We start from the raw sequence: 16,714 nt of genomic DNA, 5'->3' as shown, positions 1-16,714 counted from the left end.
AAATTAATAACTGGTTCGATAGAAGGCAATTCGGTTTTAGGAAAGGTTATTCCACTGAAGCTCAACTTGTAGGATTCCAGCAAGATATAGCAGATATCTTGGATTCTGGAGGTCAAATGGACTGTATCGCGATTGACATGTCTAAAGCATTTGATAGGGTGGATCATGGGAGACTACTGGCAAAAATGAGTGCAATTGGACTAGACAAAAGAGTGACTGAATGGGTTGCTATATTTCTAGAAAATAGATCTCAGAGAGTTAGAGTAGGTGAAGCTTTGTCTGACCCTGTAATAGTTGAGAGGGGAGTTCCTCAGGGCAGTGTTATCGGACCTTTATGTTTTCTTATATATATAAATGATATGAGTAAAGGAGTGGAATCAGAGGTAAGGCTTTTTGCGGATGATGTTATTCTCTATAGAGTGATAAATAAGTTACAAGATTGTGAGCAACTGCAACGTGACCTCGAAAATGTTGTGAGATGGACAGCAGACAATGGTATGTTGATAAACGGAGCTAAAAGTCAGGTTGTGAGTTTCACAAATAGGAAAAGTCCTCTCAGTTTTAATTACTGCATTGATGGGGTGAAAGTTCCTTTTGGGGATCATTGTAAGTATCTAGGTGTTAATATAAGGAAAGATCTTCACTGGGGTAATCACATAAATGGGATTGTAAACAAAGGGTACCGATCTCTGCACATGGTTATGAGGGTGTTCAGGGGTTGTAGTAAGGATGTAAAGGAGAGTGCATATAAGTCTCTGGTAAGACCCCAACTAGAGTATGGTTCCAGTGTATGGGACCCTCACCAGGATTACCTGATTCAAGAACTGGAAAAAATCCAAAGAAAAGCAGCTCGATTTGTTCTGGGTGATTTCCGACAAAAGAGTAGCGTTACAAAAATGTTGCAATGTTTGGGTTGGGAAGAATTGAGAGAAAGAAGAAGAGCTGCTCGACTAAGTGGTATGTTCCGAGCTGTCAGCGGAGAGATGGCGTGGAATGACATTAGTAGACGAATAGGTTTGAATGGCGTTTATAAAAGTAGGAAAGATCACAATATGAAGATAAAGTTGGAATTCAAGAGGACAAACTGGGGCAAATATTCATTTATATGAAGGGGAGTTAGGGATTGGAATAACTTACCAAGGGAGATGTTCAATAAATTTCCAATTTCTTTGAAATCATTTCGGAAAGGGCTAGGAAAGCAACAGATAGGGAATCTGCCACCTGGGCGACTGCCCTAAATGCAGATCAGTATTGATTGATTGATTGATTGATTCTTACAGTTTGCTCACTTATCTATGGCTTCTTCTGGCTTGTGAGTCTCTGTAAATCAGCTCTGTGTAACACACGTTGCACAGTGTATATGCTGATGTTCTTCCCAGTGGAGGTTTGTACATTTGTTCGAAGCACAGGTCCAGACATGGGAATTTTGCTGGATGGTGCACATAGTGCTTCGGTCTTCTCATGCTGTCAGCTTTTTTGGCCGCCCAGTTCTTGTTCTGTTGAGTACAGCTGCACTGGTCTTGTATCGCTAATTGATACTTGCAACTGTAGTTCACAGTATTCCTGTTTTCTCAGCAATTACTCTTTGAGAATAACCTACTTGGTAGAGTTGAATAACTCGTTCACGTTCAACAGCAGTTCATTCCCCTATCTTACCCACTGTACTCTGAGCATGCACTAGATGTTGACTCACCGGCACTGTCCGTATAATTGATTGACTGAGCTTGGTGATGTGTCCGACTTCCTCAATGCTGTGATCTTTATACAACAAGACAGTGCACAAGGCAGACAAATACTTCTGTGTTGCCATTTCCTAGCCCAACCACACTCATTTTTATTAAAGAGTACTGACATACAACAGGGTATATTCTGCCGTTATTATTCAAGTATATATTGCATATCCACTGAGTATTTGTTTCTGAACCTATCTTAAGCTTCATAATGCATGTTTGGTGTTCAATATATGAAAAGGACAGATGGACGAATACTTACGCGAGTGTCTGTATAACCAGATTCGGTTGAAATTCTTACAAAATACCCTAGATGTCTCAATATCCGATTAGGGATGTTATCTGGTCTGGAAGCTGTGTCCTTGCAAAGGGCCAAGGCACTCTGCACATTATAATTCTCCAAAAGCACAAGTAGTAAAATATACACGTTGGCATTCTGCATCACTGTTGAAAGCAATAATTCTGGATGGCAATTTCTGCAGACACATCTGTGAAGTGATTTCATAAATGATTAGCAACCAAGAGCAGATCAGTGACATTAGAGCCCATAATTGAAATTCCTAGTTCTAGTGCACCCAAAATGGGTCCAAGTTTAGTCCACACTTGAAATGACGGTATATGTGCTGTCATGAATGATGCATACTTTTCCTGTGATGCTTTCTGACTGTCAAATAAGACTGCAGGGGATACCATAGGTGTGTTCTATTCTTCCACTCACACAGTTCCTCTAGCCACCACTTTCATCCTTTTGTTCTCGGGAATTACTAGCTGGCAACCTTGTTCTTGCCATCGGCCGACTCCCATATATGTATCAACCGACTGTTGTTTACCTCTAGGGACTTCCACAGAGTCCAGTATGCCTTGTATGTTGGGTTACACTTGGCGATATTCTTCCATGGCAAGTCACGGCGCTGACTCGACCTCCTGCAGGATCTGTCCAACGTCGTCATCTGCAAGCTGCTCCCTCCTCAGCGCAGTGCAATCCCAACGTTTTGCAGCCACACCTCTTACGGCTTGGATGTCCACTATACCTGCCTGCCTCTCAATCTCCTGTTTCCTGGACAGGGCATCAGCATTGCAGTGTTTCCTTTGCTGTCAGTCTTCAGCAATAAAGTCACATTCTAGTAGCCATTGCACCCAATGAGCATTCTCCAGATTTTAAAAAATTTAGAAGCCATGTCAAGGAAGAATAGTCGATGTATAAGTGTAACTACTGACAGTAAAGGAATTTGTGGAGGGGCCCCAGGGTCCTCACAATGGCCAATAGTTCACAGCAGGTCAAAGAGTAGTTCCTCTCGGCCTTTGATAATGTCTAGCTGTAGGATGTTGACATGTTTTCCTGTCCACCCTTGATCTGTTAGAGCATTCTACTGATACCTACATAGCTACCATCAGTGTTGACGAATTTCTCCCCATGCTTGGGATAATCAAAGATAGGTGCTGAGCACAGGGACTCTGTGAATGACTAAACTGCGAACATTACCTACGGCGACTATCAGAACGTCGTTCTCGTCTGTGCGAACAGCTCTGAAATGTTGGCAAAGCTGGCATTGAACCTCCAGCAGCAGCTACAAGGGCCGAGAAAACTCTTGAAGTCCGGATTGTCTTTCATCACAGGCCAGTTTTTAATGGCTTCTAGCTTTTCTAGGTTGGTGGCTACTCTCTCGGGCAACACAACGTGGCCTGAGTTACATACCTCCTGCTAAAATAGTAGGCACTTCCCAGGGTGTGAGCACCTTGCAGCCACTGGAACACTTTTCAAATGTTTTCCAAGTGCTCCTGGAACGTGTATCCCACCACGATGATGTTATCAAGGTAGACCAGGCAGTCATCATGTGCGAGATCTTTCAACATAGACTCAGTCACTTGAAAGTCGCAGGTGCATTATGAAATCCCAAGGGCATAATAGTAAACTGCCACAATCCCTGGCCAATCCAGAACGCCATCTTCCCCTTGTCTTTCAAGTGCAGCACCACTTCCCAAAAAAAACCAACTTTAGGTTCAGGGTTGAGAACCACTGGGCTTCGGATAGTGTCCAAGCTGTCATCTATATGAGCTAACAAAAACGTAGAAGCAGATCATCATCATCATCATCATCATCATATTCTTCTTCTTCTTCTTCTTCTTCTTCTTCTTCTTCTTCTTCTTCTTCTTCTTCTTCTTCTTCTTCTTCTTCTTCTTCTTCTTCTTCTTCAGCACAATGGGATGGCCATGGATGGCATAATTCTTCAATCATCCCATGATGCTCCATGTACATCATCTGGTCAAACTTAGTCTTCTTAGCCAGAGGTGTGGTTGATGAATAGGGATCATATTGCCAGTGTCAAGGCAGTGCAACACCCTGTCTGTCCTACTGTAGTCTCCTCCAATTATTGTGAAGATGTTCTGGAACTCCATGATCAGCCTCTGTCTGCCTTTAGGTGCCTTACGACGTCAGACTTCACCCTTTGGAGCTTATCGTCCGCCTCCCTAGTATCAGACACTTATGCATCATCTGCCGGTATGACAAAATTGACTGGTTCACGTATCCTGAGTTTGGTCCTACTGGATATCTGGATACCACCTTCAGCAAGGGGTGGTGTCTCCTGAAGCCATCCACAGCATATCAGGGTGGTTCGGCTACCTCTCTATCTGTCCTTTGATGATACCCGGCCTAGCGATGGTCAGTGCTACCCCATGTTTATGATGATGTGGCAGAGCCTGTCTCCAAGCCTGCTGTCTGCAATAAAGCTGCTGTTGTGCCTCTTGGCAACTAAGTTCAGTGTCAAGTGAGGGGATGGTAGTGACTGTGCTGTCCAACTCGTTGGCTGAATGGTCAGAGTACTGGCCTTCGGTTCAGAGGGTCCCGGGTTCGATTCCCGGCCAGGCCGGGGATTTTAACCTTCATTGGTTAATTCCAATGGCCTGGGGGCTAGGTATTTGTACTGCCCCCAACATCCCTGCAACTCACACACCACATATAACACTATCCTCGACCACAATTACACACCCTCATTGGAGGATCTACCATCCATCAATCAATCAATCAATCAATCAATCAATCAATCAATCAATCAATCAATCAATCAATCAATCAATCAATCAATCAATCAATACTGATCTGCATTTAGGGCAGTCACCCAGGTGGCAGATTCCCTATCTGTTGTTTTCCTAGCCTTTTCCTAAATTATTTCAAAGAAATTGGAAATTTATTGAACGTCTCCCTTGGAAAGTTATTCCAATCCTTAACTCCCCTTCCTATAAATGAATATTTGCCCCAATTTGTCCTCTTGAATTCCAACTTTATCTTCATATCGTGATCTTTCCTACTTTTATAAACGCCACTCAAACTTATTCGTCTACTAATGTCATTCCACGCCATCTCTCCGCTGACAGCTCGGAACATACCACTTAGTCTTTCTTTTTTTTTGCTTTACGTCGCACCGACACAGATAGGTCTTATGGCGACGATGGGACAGGGAAGGGCTAGGAGTTGGAAGAAAGCGGCCGTGGCCTTAATTAAGGTACAGCCCCAGCATTTGCCTGGTGTGAAAATGGGAAACCACGGAAAACCATTTTCAGGGCTGCCGACAGTGGGGTTCGAACCTACTATCTCCCGAATACTGGATACTGGCCGCACTTAAGCTACTGCAGCTATTGAGCTCGGTACCACTTAGTCTAGCAGCTCTTCTTCTTTCTCTCAATTCCTCCCAACCCAAACATTGCAACATTTTTGTAACGCTACTCTTTTGTCGGGAATCACCCAGAACAAATCAAGCTGTTTCTCTTTGGATTTTTTCCAGTTGTTGAATCAGGTAATCCTGATGAGGGTCCCATATACTGGAACCATACTCTAGTTGGGGTCTTACCAGAGACTTATATGCCCTCTCCCTTACATCCTTACTACAACCCCAAACACCCTCATAACCATGTGCAGAGATCTGTACCCTTTATTTACAATCCCATTTATGTGATTACCCCAATGAAGATCTTTCCTTATATTAACACCTAGATACTTACAATGATCCCCAAAAGGAACTTTCACCCCATCAATGCAGTAATTAAAACTGAGAGGACTTTTCCTATTTGTGAAACTCACAACCTGACTTTTAACCCCATTTATAAATATACCATTGCCTGCTGTCCATCTCACAACATTTTCGAGGTCACGCTGCAGTTGTTCACAATCTTGTAACTTATTTATTACTCCATAGAGAATAACATCATCCGCAAAAAGCCTTACCTCCGATTCCACTCCTTTACTCATATAATTTATATATATAAGAAAAAGGTCCGATAACACTACCTTGAGGAACTCCTCTCTTAATTATTACAGCGTCACCTACTATAATTCTCTGAGATCTATTTTCTAGAAATACAGCAACTCATTCAGTCACTCTTTTGTCTAGTCCAATTGCACTCATTTTTGCCAGTAGTCACCCATGATCCACCCTATCAAATGCTTTAGACAGGTCAATCGCGATACAGTCCATTTGACCTCTAGAATCCAAGATATCTGCTATATCTTGCTGGAATCCTACAGCTTCAGTGGAACAAAACTTTCCTAAAACCGAACTGCCTTCTATCGAACCAGTTATTAATTTCACAAACTTGTCCAATGTTCCAAAGCTTACATACAATGCACGACAAACTTACTGGCCTGTAATTCTCAGCTTTATGTCTATCACCCTTTCCTTTATACACAGGACTTACTATGGCAACTCTCCATTCATCTGGTATAGCTCCTCTGACCAAACAATAATCAAATAAGTACTTCAGATATGGTACTATATCCCAACCCATTGTCTTTAGTACATCCCCAGAAATCTGATCAATTCCAGCCGCTTTTCTAGTTTTCAACTTTTGTATCTTATTGTAAATGTCATTGTTATCATATGTAAATGTTAATACTTCTTTGGCCTTAGTCTCCTGCTCTATCCGGACATTATCCTTTTAACCAATAATCTTTACATACTGCTGACTGAATACTTCTGCCTTTTGAAGATCCTCACATACACACTCTCCTTGTTCATTAATTATTCCTGGAATGTCCTCCTTGGAACATGTTTCTGCCTTAAAATACCTATACATACCCTTCCATTTTTCACTAAAATTTGTATGACTGCCAATTATGCTTGCCATCATGTTATCCTTAGCTGCCTTCTTTGCTAGATTCAATTTCCTAGTAAGTTCCTTCAATTTCTCCTTACTTCCACAGCCATTTCTAACTCTATTTCTTTCCAATCTGCACCTCCTTCTTAGTCTCTGTATTTCTCTATTATAATAAGGTGGGTCTTTACCATTCCTTACCACCCTTAAAGATACAAACCTGTTTTCACATTTCTCAACAATTACTTTATACCCATCCCAGAGTCTGTTTACATTTTTATTACCGTTTTCCACCGATCATTGTTACTTTTTAGAAACTGCCTCATGCCTGCTTTATCAGCCATATGGTACTGCCTAATAGTCCTACTTTTAAGACCTTCCTTCCTATCACTTTTTTTTTTTGCTAGGGGCTTCACGTCGCACCGACACAGATTGGTCTTATGGCGACGATGGGATAGGATAGGCCTAGGAGTTGGAAGGAATCGGCCATGGCCTAAATTAAGGTACAGCCCCAGCATTTGCCTGGTGTGAAAATGGGAAACCACGGAAAACCATCTTCAGGGCTGCCGACAGTGGGATTCGAAGCTACTATCTCCCGGATGCAAGCTCACAGCTGCGCGCCTCTACGCGCACGGCCAAGTTGCCCGGTCACATTTATTTTTAACTACAACAAAAACAGCTTCATGATCACTAATACCATCTATTACTTCAGTTTCCCTATAGAGCTCATCTGGTTTTATCAGCACCACATCCAGGATATTTTTCCCTCTAGTTGGTTTCATCTCTTTCTGAATCAGCTGTCCTTCCCATATTAACTTATTTGCCATTTGTTGGTCATGCTTCCTGTCGTTCCCATTTCCTTCCCAATTGACATCTGGCAAATTCAGATCTCCTGCTACAATCACATTTCTTTCCACGTCGTTTCCCACATAGCCGACTATCCTATCAAATAATTCCGAATCCGCGTCAGTGCTACCCTTTCCCGGTCTGTACACTCCAAATATATCAAGTTGCCTATTATCTTTAGAAATGAGCCTTACACCTAGAATTTCATGTGTCTCATCTTTAACTTTTTCGTAGCTTACAAATTCTTCTTTCACCAGAATGAATGCTCCCGCTCCCACCATTCCTATCCTATCTCTACGATACACACTTCATGTTATTATTTCAAACACACTCCAGTGCCGTGAGAAAATTTCTGCATCCATTATATAATTTCTCAGACATGATTCAACTCCTATTACAATATCTGGTAAATATATATCTATTAAATTACTTAATTCTATTCCTTTCTTTACAATACTTCTACAGTTCAACACTAACAATTTTATTTCTTCCCTACTTGATTTCCAGTTCCCTGTTCCCTTATCACCACTCCCTAGGCCACCCTGTTTCCCTGAATGTACCTCCCTATTACCCTTCCAAACAAATTTCCTGACTTATATGTACCACTGCGGTTTAAGTGAAGGCCATCTGAGCCCAGATCCCTATCTCCTACCCACCCATTAGGATCTAGAAATTTCACTCCCAGTTTCCCACATACCCACTCCATAGTCTCTTAATTCCCCAATCACCCTCCAGTCAGTATTCCTCCTACACAGTATTCCACTAATAACAATCTCCGCTTTCTTAAACTTCATCCATGCTGCATTTACCAGATCCCACACATCTCCAACTATGTTGGTACTTATATCAGCTTGCCTTACATTGTTGGTACCAACGTGAAACACTACCACCTTCTCCTTCCCCTCCTCCCTCTCTTCTACTTTCCTCAACATCTGCCTCAACCTAATTCCTGGATAACATTCTACCCTGGTTCCCTTTCCTACACACACTTTCCCCACGTGTCTAACGATGGAATCCCCCATGACCAGAGCCTCAACCCCACCCACCTCATTTGATCCCCTCCCCTCCTGGTCAGCCCTATCTTTCCTGATAGCTGCAGAAGTTACTTCCTTCTCTCTTTTCCCTTTCCCATGACCCTGTTCCACCTGTCTTTTCCTATCCTCTACTCTACATTTCCCTTTCCTACATTTTCCCTTCCTCCTACTTCCACACATCTCAGGAACAGTTCCCTGTCCCTCCTCTTCCCTCTGTTGTTCTACCTGGAGTGACTCGTACCGATTTCGTACAGACACCTGTCCTGAATTCTGATCCTGAACAGAGCCCTTAGCCTGCCATCTCCTTCCCCTTAGAACATTGGACCACCTGTCTTCTACAACTCCCCCCTTTCCTTCCCCTCCCTCTTGTATACCTACTGTAACCTGTACATTGTTTGAGGGAGTTCTATCTTCCTTCCTGTCTTCTGTGAGAATCCTAATTATATCCCTCAAACTCTCCAACTCCTCCCTCATACCCCTCAATGCCTCACCACACCCACAGTTCATACACTCGTGCTCCTTAGCCTTCTTTACGGAAAAAATGAAAATAAAAATAAAATAACATATTTGCAAAAAATAAATGAACGGAGGGATATATTGTCTGGGATAGTACTCAAAGATCACACTACAATAAGGTAATTAATATACGACTACACTACAATACTACTTAGTTGTACACTATTTTTTATCCTACAACCCCTAACAGAATAAAAACTGCTGTTAATTACCGAATATCGAAAGTAATACACAAGAACTACACAATTCCAAACTGCAATTAAGCCTATCCTAATTACAACAGATTTTTAGTAAGAGTTTCTACGGATACCTCTACTACACCAGTACTACACAAATATTTTACAATAATAAAATAAGCACACTCAATTCTAATAGGATATTACTCGTATACTACTGTACAGTACACTACAGTAATTTTTAAACTACTTTCAGACAAATCCCAATTACAATACCGGTACCTTATGTCGCTACTAAGCACAAACAGAAATGAAATTTGGAAGAACTACTGTACTCAAAGATTACCAACAAAGCTAAATGCTTAGAAAAATTATTATTGATACTACGTTCTAATAGATACACATGTAAGATAACACACGAATATAGCAGGCAAGATGCGGCACTATCTAAATGTACTGTATCTATACTACAATGTATGTACACTACAATTTTCAGCTGAAGTGTGGTTATATGAACTTTCACCACTGGTGGATTAGTATTATTTTCCCTACTACACGGGACGGAGAATAAAAGTGTACTTAAATGCTGAGAATAAGAGGTTGTCTACTATAATTTCTGTCAAAACCACGCTGGGGGTGTGAAGTGCAATATTATTGGGATATAGGAATTTGATTATTAACTTTTACTCGATGAATAAACGAAGGTAGAAAGTACAGAGTATGCAAGGAACTAAGACTACAAATTATCGGAATAATGAATCAGGTGACTTTGTATTTATTTACACTACTATCATGTGCACGTAGCAACAATCGTCAACAATCCAAAAAACTGTTAAGTACCGTAATTATCCAGTGAAATTACCGTGAATTCTCTTTAAATCAATGTTTGCAGGCTTATTGTGTTGTTTAATGTAATAAATTATTACCTTCGTGATAGTTTGAACGGATATCTGTACGAAATATCGGAAAAGTAGCGGCGGAAATTACACTCTGCTAGAAATAGCCATATGGAAAAAAAAAGTGACTGTACTGATGATCCCTTATTCTTGTTTCCCTGGGTGGGGTGCTACCCACTGGAAGCATTTGATCCTCAAATCTATGCACTCTCCACATTACCAGCGGACAATTCCTCCGGAAACTTTGCGTCCCAGTGTTCTCTTCCTCCCTCATGGCTTGTAACTGCTGCTAGCAGTCCTTCCTCAGAAGAACATGCTCACTGCATTTCCAACACATAATTCTTCTGAATCCTTGGTGTTCCAGCAGTGACAAGATTCACTTTGGTGGTGGTGAGCAGATCTTGAGACTGTCCTTGCCCCTGATGGCTTGAACCCTCAATGATTATGTTGAAATTGCCATTGTCTTCACTGCTTCCATCCTAAGGGAGATAGTGAAGGCCTCACTGAAGCAATGGTCCCCAGCAAGCATCAGGTGTTGGCAGATCTTTGCATCGCCAAGCCAGTCTACGATGGTGTAGGCAGCTTCTTGCTATACATGTTCTAGTGGGCCAGTTGTTCTACTGCCGCGGAAAATTCCTGCAGTGATTCACTCATTTGCTGTGTCCTCTTCACTCCAGTTGGATTCAGTAGGCGACTGCCAGCTGTTGGCCAGCATAGCATCCCTCGAATGCCCTCACAATCTTGTCATACACAGTGCCTGGCCAGAGGCTGAATAGCTCCCCCTGTTATGGTTGGTCATAGTCTCAAACTAGGTCCAGAAGGTCATCCAAGAATCCTGTCGAATCATGGGAGTTTCACCTTCGCTACGCTGGTACTGCTTACCCCACTGATAGGGCTCGTTCTGTTTTCTAGGACCAACATCCTTCCCTGTGGATCAATAATCTCCTGCTTCAAGTCTCAAATATCAGATTCAATCTCAGCTATTGCCTGGAAATATTTGTTGGCCACTTTTTCACCCATGACTCAAATCTTCAACATTGGACTCAACCAATTTGAGTTATTGCCTCAAACTGTTTTTCTCCCATTTCACTTACATAACAGTGCCTACAGCAAGAGCATGCACCTCCTCCTCTAACATACCTGCCAACTTTTAGAAAGGCATAATAGGAAGATTTGTTAATTCTTTGATTTCATCACATATATTCCACCACGGTCTAGGTGAAAAAAGGCATACATATCTACCTACAGTTACAATGCGAATTGACCATTAAATTTAAAATCTTAAACAAAACATAAAAATGGTGACTAGAAAATGTACCTAATCATTCTCATTTGTGACACTTAAGCGAATAATAATATTCATGTCACACCGACACATGCAACAAAATGCATAATACCATATTTTCTCGCGTAATTAACACTTTTTTTTTGACGAAAAATACAGGCGAAAACTTTGGATGCATAAAATATTCAAGGAATTCAGATATTTACAATTCATTTACATTTAAAAGATACATCAAATATAATATAAACACAATTGGTTCTACTCGTTTGAGGTTATCGTCATTTGGTATAAAATTCCGGCGCGAGATTTTTTCTGAAAAGTCAAATAGGGTACCGGTACATCAGGTAAGTTAGACACGTGGGATTGAAGTACCAACACTGGAAAATATTCCTCCCATTACGAGCTGACAATACAACCTGAAGCGAAATAATCATGAACTAATAAAAGTACAATTCATGTAATATCATAACAATGACATATCGGCAACAAAAAAAAAAAAAACTGTCCAACACAAGAAGGGCCGGGCATCGAAGGAGGGAACCTGCTACATTACCCCAAACCATTTGTATCCAATCTTGTACGAGTGACGTGTGCATCCAACCCTTCTTCTTGAATACGAACGTGGATCACTCGCGGAAATTTTGCTTTAGGCATTGTTTTCCGTTTTAGAACAATGTAAGGTGCAAGCTTTCTGCCATCAGCTGTTACAGCAAGCATTGCAGTACATCGTTGTTTTTTGCTTCTGGTAGCGCGTATGATAACACTGTATGTTCCTTTCTTATCGATTGTTCAACTTTGTGGCATATGGAAACTGATTGGCGTCTGACCTGCAGTTCCTATAAGGGAGATCAAATATTCCTTCACTTTACGCTTCTCAATCACAAAGCGATGAAAATAGTTTAAATCATTCATAATTTTTTGGCATGATGATGATCATAGAAGAGGAAGTCCATTTCTCTTCATAAAATTAATCAAGCCTCGGCTAACCTTCAAATCCGAGACACTGATTCCATGTGAAGTGGCTATTTCTCATTTTTTAAATACTGCATTTTGTGAGAAATGGCTTATCCAATGTTGCGTAACAAAATCATATATTTAAGCAGATCCTCCTCTACTTGCGGAAACTTGCCCCTTTTTGGTCCGCGAAATGCTGTGTGAAACTTGTTGGCCGCTTGAAGTGCACTTCTGTTACGGCAGTAGCGCAAGTTTCATTTGGGCTTTGAATACTTGCTGCCCGCTGCCCTATTCCCGTATGTTTCGGCATAACTGATTACCGCGAGTTTATATGATGAAGTATTACTCGAATATTGTGGACACAAATAATTTTGAGATCCCAGAATGTCCGTTACCCGAAACACTCGTAAAACTAGTGCAGTGGGATTTCCTGCCGGCTAATGACAGCACGTTGCCCTGTATTTGGAATGTCCACTTTCGCAATAGGAAGCCTGTTACTTAAGTAGTTGACATCTTTATTTCGAAATGCATCCGGAGCTGCGTGATGGATGTTCGAAGTTGTGGGTGCGTCAAATACATGAACATTTCTTTTTCTTCACTTTGGACCCAAAAATATTGGGATGCGTAAATTACGCGAGAAAATATGGTAGTTTCTTTATCAGACGGTAAAATGAATGGAAATTAGAGGTATCTCTGAACACTTGGCGATAACATTTGGCCATAACGAGAAAATAAAGTACCTGAAACTGTCACCGACACAACACCCTTAAAAACATTCAACTCATTAAAATTATGCACTTAAATATGCGAAACCACCACATACAAAACAATTCAATATGTCCCATACATTATTATCATATGACTTTGACAGAGGGGGAGAAAGCATAGAAATGCAAGAAAAAACACGTGGCCTACAACTCCGACGAAACTACACACAGAAACTATGTTAACAGCATGCGAACAACATAATAAAACACTCATTCTTTCGTCCCGCCAGCCTGTCTTGCTTGCAGGACGATTCCCCCCCCCCCCCGAATCCCCAGCTGTATATAGCACGCACGCTGCTGTGGTGAGCGGGAAACACGATACACAAAGGCACTGGACGAAACACTCACGAAATAAAGCATCAAATAAATACGCTTGAAAATGAGGTTTCGTAAATTACACAAGCACATAAGAATTTATCCTAGTGGAAGAGTATTGGCTGTACTAGAAGTTATATTGTTCTAAAATAGGAAGAAGTAAAAATACATCGGAAAATCTGAAGACGAGTTAAAAACCAGAAAGTTTCCGGGTCAATCGGACGGGTAGGCAGGTATGCTCTAACTTGTTCTGTTCCCCTTAAGTTCGTTCAAAAGTTGTGTTTTAAGTTTATTCTGACTGGATTGAAGTTGTGACTGAAGTTGATCCCAGTTATCTTCAATCTCTACTTTAAGTTTGCACTGGCTAGCTTTAAACTCTACCTTAAGTTCATTCTGTCTAGCTGTAAGTTCACATAGCTTATCTAAGATGGTGTGGAAGCCTGACTCCATCTTGTCAATTATTCTAGAATACCACTTGTACTAAACATGCTACCAATTAAATCTTGCTTCTGACATCAGTTGTGGAGGGTTATCAGGGTTCCTAAACTTAAATTCATACTTGGAGAGGTAGCGTGTTTTATTATCCACTAAATTTATCAAACTATTTTTTTTTTAAATTATTCGCAAGTTCACTCATGTCCGAGTTCTCCACTCAACACCATTTTTACTCACGATTGTGGTTAATCATCACACTCCACACCAGCATGTCAAACTTTTGTCCACCAACATGACTTCCAACAGTGCAGTGTTTTTTTCTTTTTCTTTTTTTCTCGGGGCTTTACGTCGCACCGACACAGATATGTCTTATGGCGACGATGGGATAGGAAAGGCCTAGGAGTTGGAAGGAAGCGGCCGTGGCCTTAATTAAGGTACAGCCCCAGCATTTGCCTGGTGTGAAAATGGGAAAACACGGAAAACCATCTTCAGGGCTGCCGATAGTGAGATTCGAACCTACTATCTCCCAGATGCAAGCTCACAGCCGCGCGCCTCTACGCGCACGGCCAACTCGCCCGGACAGTGCAGTGTTGTTCCAGAATAGTTAACCTCACAGCTAGTCGCATGCCATGTAATCAAGACTGTCATGATTCAAAACAGTAGTTGTTGACGCACAAGATTCGGTACCATCTTTTAACTCACTCACGATCGATGCAACACTGGCTCACTAAAGACAGACTTTCTCCTCCCTCGCATGGTGCTCTTTGTATACGTCTGTGGAATATTTCTTTAGTTTCCACTTCCAGATAATTCTGGGTGCATTCATCATTGTTAATTAGCTTCCAGCTTCTTCTAGAAGCTCCCATGTCCTGAGCCTCAACAATTTGCCAGTGCTATTGTTTTACTCCCCGCTAAGCCAGCATTGTAACGACTCTGCACACCCTGCTCTGCACTCTCTACCTTCATTGTTTTAATAATATAAATGTATTTGATGAAATAAAAACTATATAACATTTGATAAATTTATGATAATACCTCCCCTACAAGCTCAATAGCTCATACATCTCACCTACAAAGTTCAGAAAATTTATTTTGATAGAATATCTGCAAAATATCACTAGAACAACTTTGAAAGAGGTCCTAGAGGTTTTGTTTCATGTAGACAGGAAGTGTATACAGCAAAGATCCAGAGCCAGCTTGGAAGCATTCTCAGGCAGTATTAGTACCTACAAAATTTAGTTGTCAACTTCTTTCAGGACGATGTGAAGAAATACAACAGTATATGGATAAATTGTGCTTGACCAACAATGAAGATCAATATGTCAGCTTTCAGATGAACATCAAGAGAAAGAATTTCAAGATTGATGAGCCTTATTTAAAAAAGATAAAAGAGCTATTCTTTACAATTTGTTTGTTCCTAACAAGAGGATGCAGAGGACTTATGATTTAACCTGCAACAACTGGAGAATCATACCAAAATGACAGCAAATATATCCACTGTGTTCCATGTCAGGAAGTTCTTTAGATGGACAACACTGTAGCCATTGCCTTTGTAACACTAACTACTGTCCTTTTAGTGAGAACACCACAAGCTGCAGGTGCCATGTAGAGGCAGCTGGCAACATCAAGGTACAGGATCTTTGAAGCTGACAATACACACTTCACAAGGTTTTGGTGTTGTTCTGTTAGATGCCTCTAACAGTATTGTGAAACTCAGGTCCTCAGCATAAGTCAAACTGCCTATGTGAAATCCTGTTCTAGCAGACAATGACTCAATTATTCATCCAGGAACAAAATTAACAGTAACCACTGAAGAGTCCAGCCTAATCAAATTACAGCAACTACTTGGAACAGAAAAAAGGAAAAAATCTACCAATGACTCACTGTACAGCAAATCTGGCCTGATTCTAATTTTTTTTTTAAAATGTTCATCTAACCTCAAACTCATTTTTGTTATCCTCATCACTTGAAAAATGCCTGGTATACCGAATATATAGGAACTGTGAAGCAGAATTCAGTTGCAAGCTAGCTGAAATACAAGATATATTACACTGAAGGATTTCTATTTATATTCTGCTAATCATCACCAAAATTGATAAAGCATCTTTATGTGAATTATTGATGTAAGGCAGGGAACCACCATCATTATCATCATCATCATCACTGTCATCATTTTTGGATCCTGAATTTTAGTTTTAAGAGTTATGGATTAGCTGAGTCGAAAAAAATAAATAAAAGAAATGACTTACACTGGAAAAAAAAAAAAAAAAAAAAAAAAGCGCAGCCAGAATCAGTGGGAAAACAAAGAAAGTGGAGCACGTGGAGCACGTGCTCGTTACTGTTCAAAACGAGTTTTAGTATTCTATCCAGCAAGGGTCAGTGGTCCCTACCAGCAGCAGTGTAACAGTATTGCAGTCATTCACATTTAACATAAGAAATATGGAATATTTCTAGCATGTGACAATGTATTTGTTAAGAAAATTAGAATGAAGATGATTTAACATGATATAAGAAAACCAAGCCCAAGCTAGGATGCCATATGTGGCAGTAAATAAGGAAGCACAAGCAATACTCTGGCACAGTTTTGAATGAGTAAAAATTTTCCACTGGCCTGGATTTTACTCTCCTGTCTTCTAGTCTCCTCTCTCCTACTATTTGATTTAATAGTGCAA

At 40.9% G+C, this 16,714-nt stretch overlaps 1 protein-coding gene across 1 annotated transcript in view; it reads right to left on the bottom strand.

Moving 5' to 3' along the window:
- The window catches only part of Wnk (Wnk kinase), an 834,378-nt gene that overhangs the window by 263,563 nt on the left and 554,101 nt on the right, over nucleotides 1-16,714 (bottom strand). The window lies entirely within an intron of this gene.

Source organism: Anabrus simplex, chromosome 2, assembly GCF_040414725.1.
Source record: "Anabrus simplex isolate iqAnaSimp1 chromosome 2, ASM4041472v1, whole genome shotgun sequence".
Classification (NCBI taxonomy): domain Eukaryota; kingdom Metazoa; phylum Arthropoda; class Insecta; order Orthoptera; family Tettigoniidae; genus Anabrus; species Anabrus simplex.
This window is presented reverse-complemented; position numbering and strand designations above follow the sequence as displayed.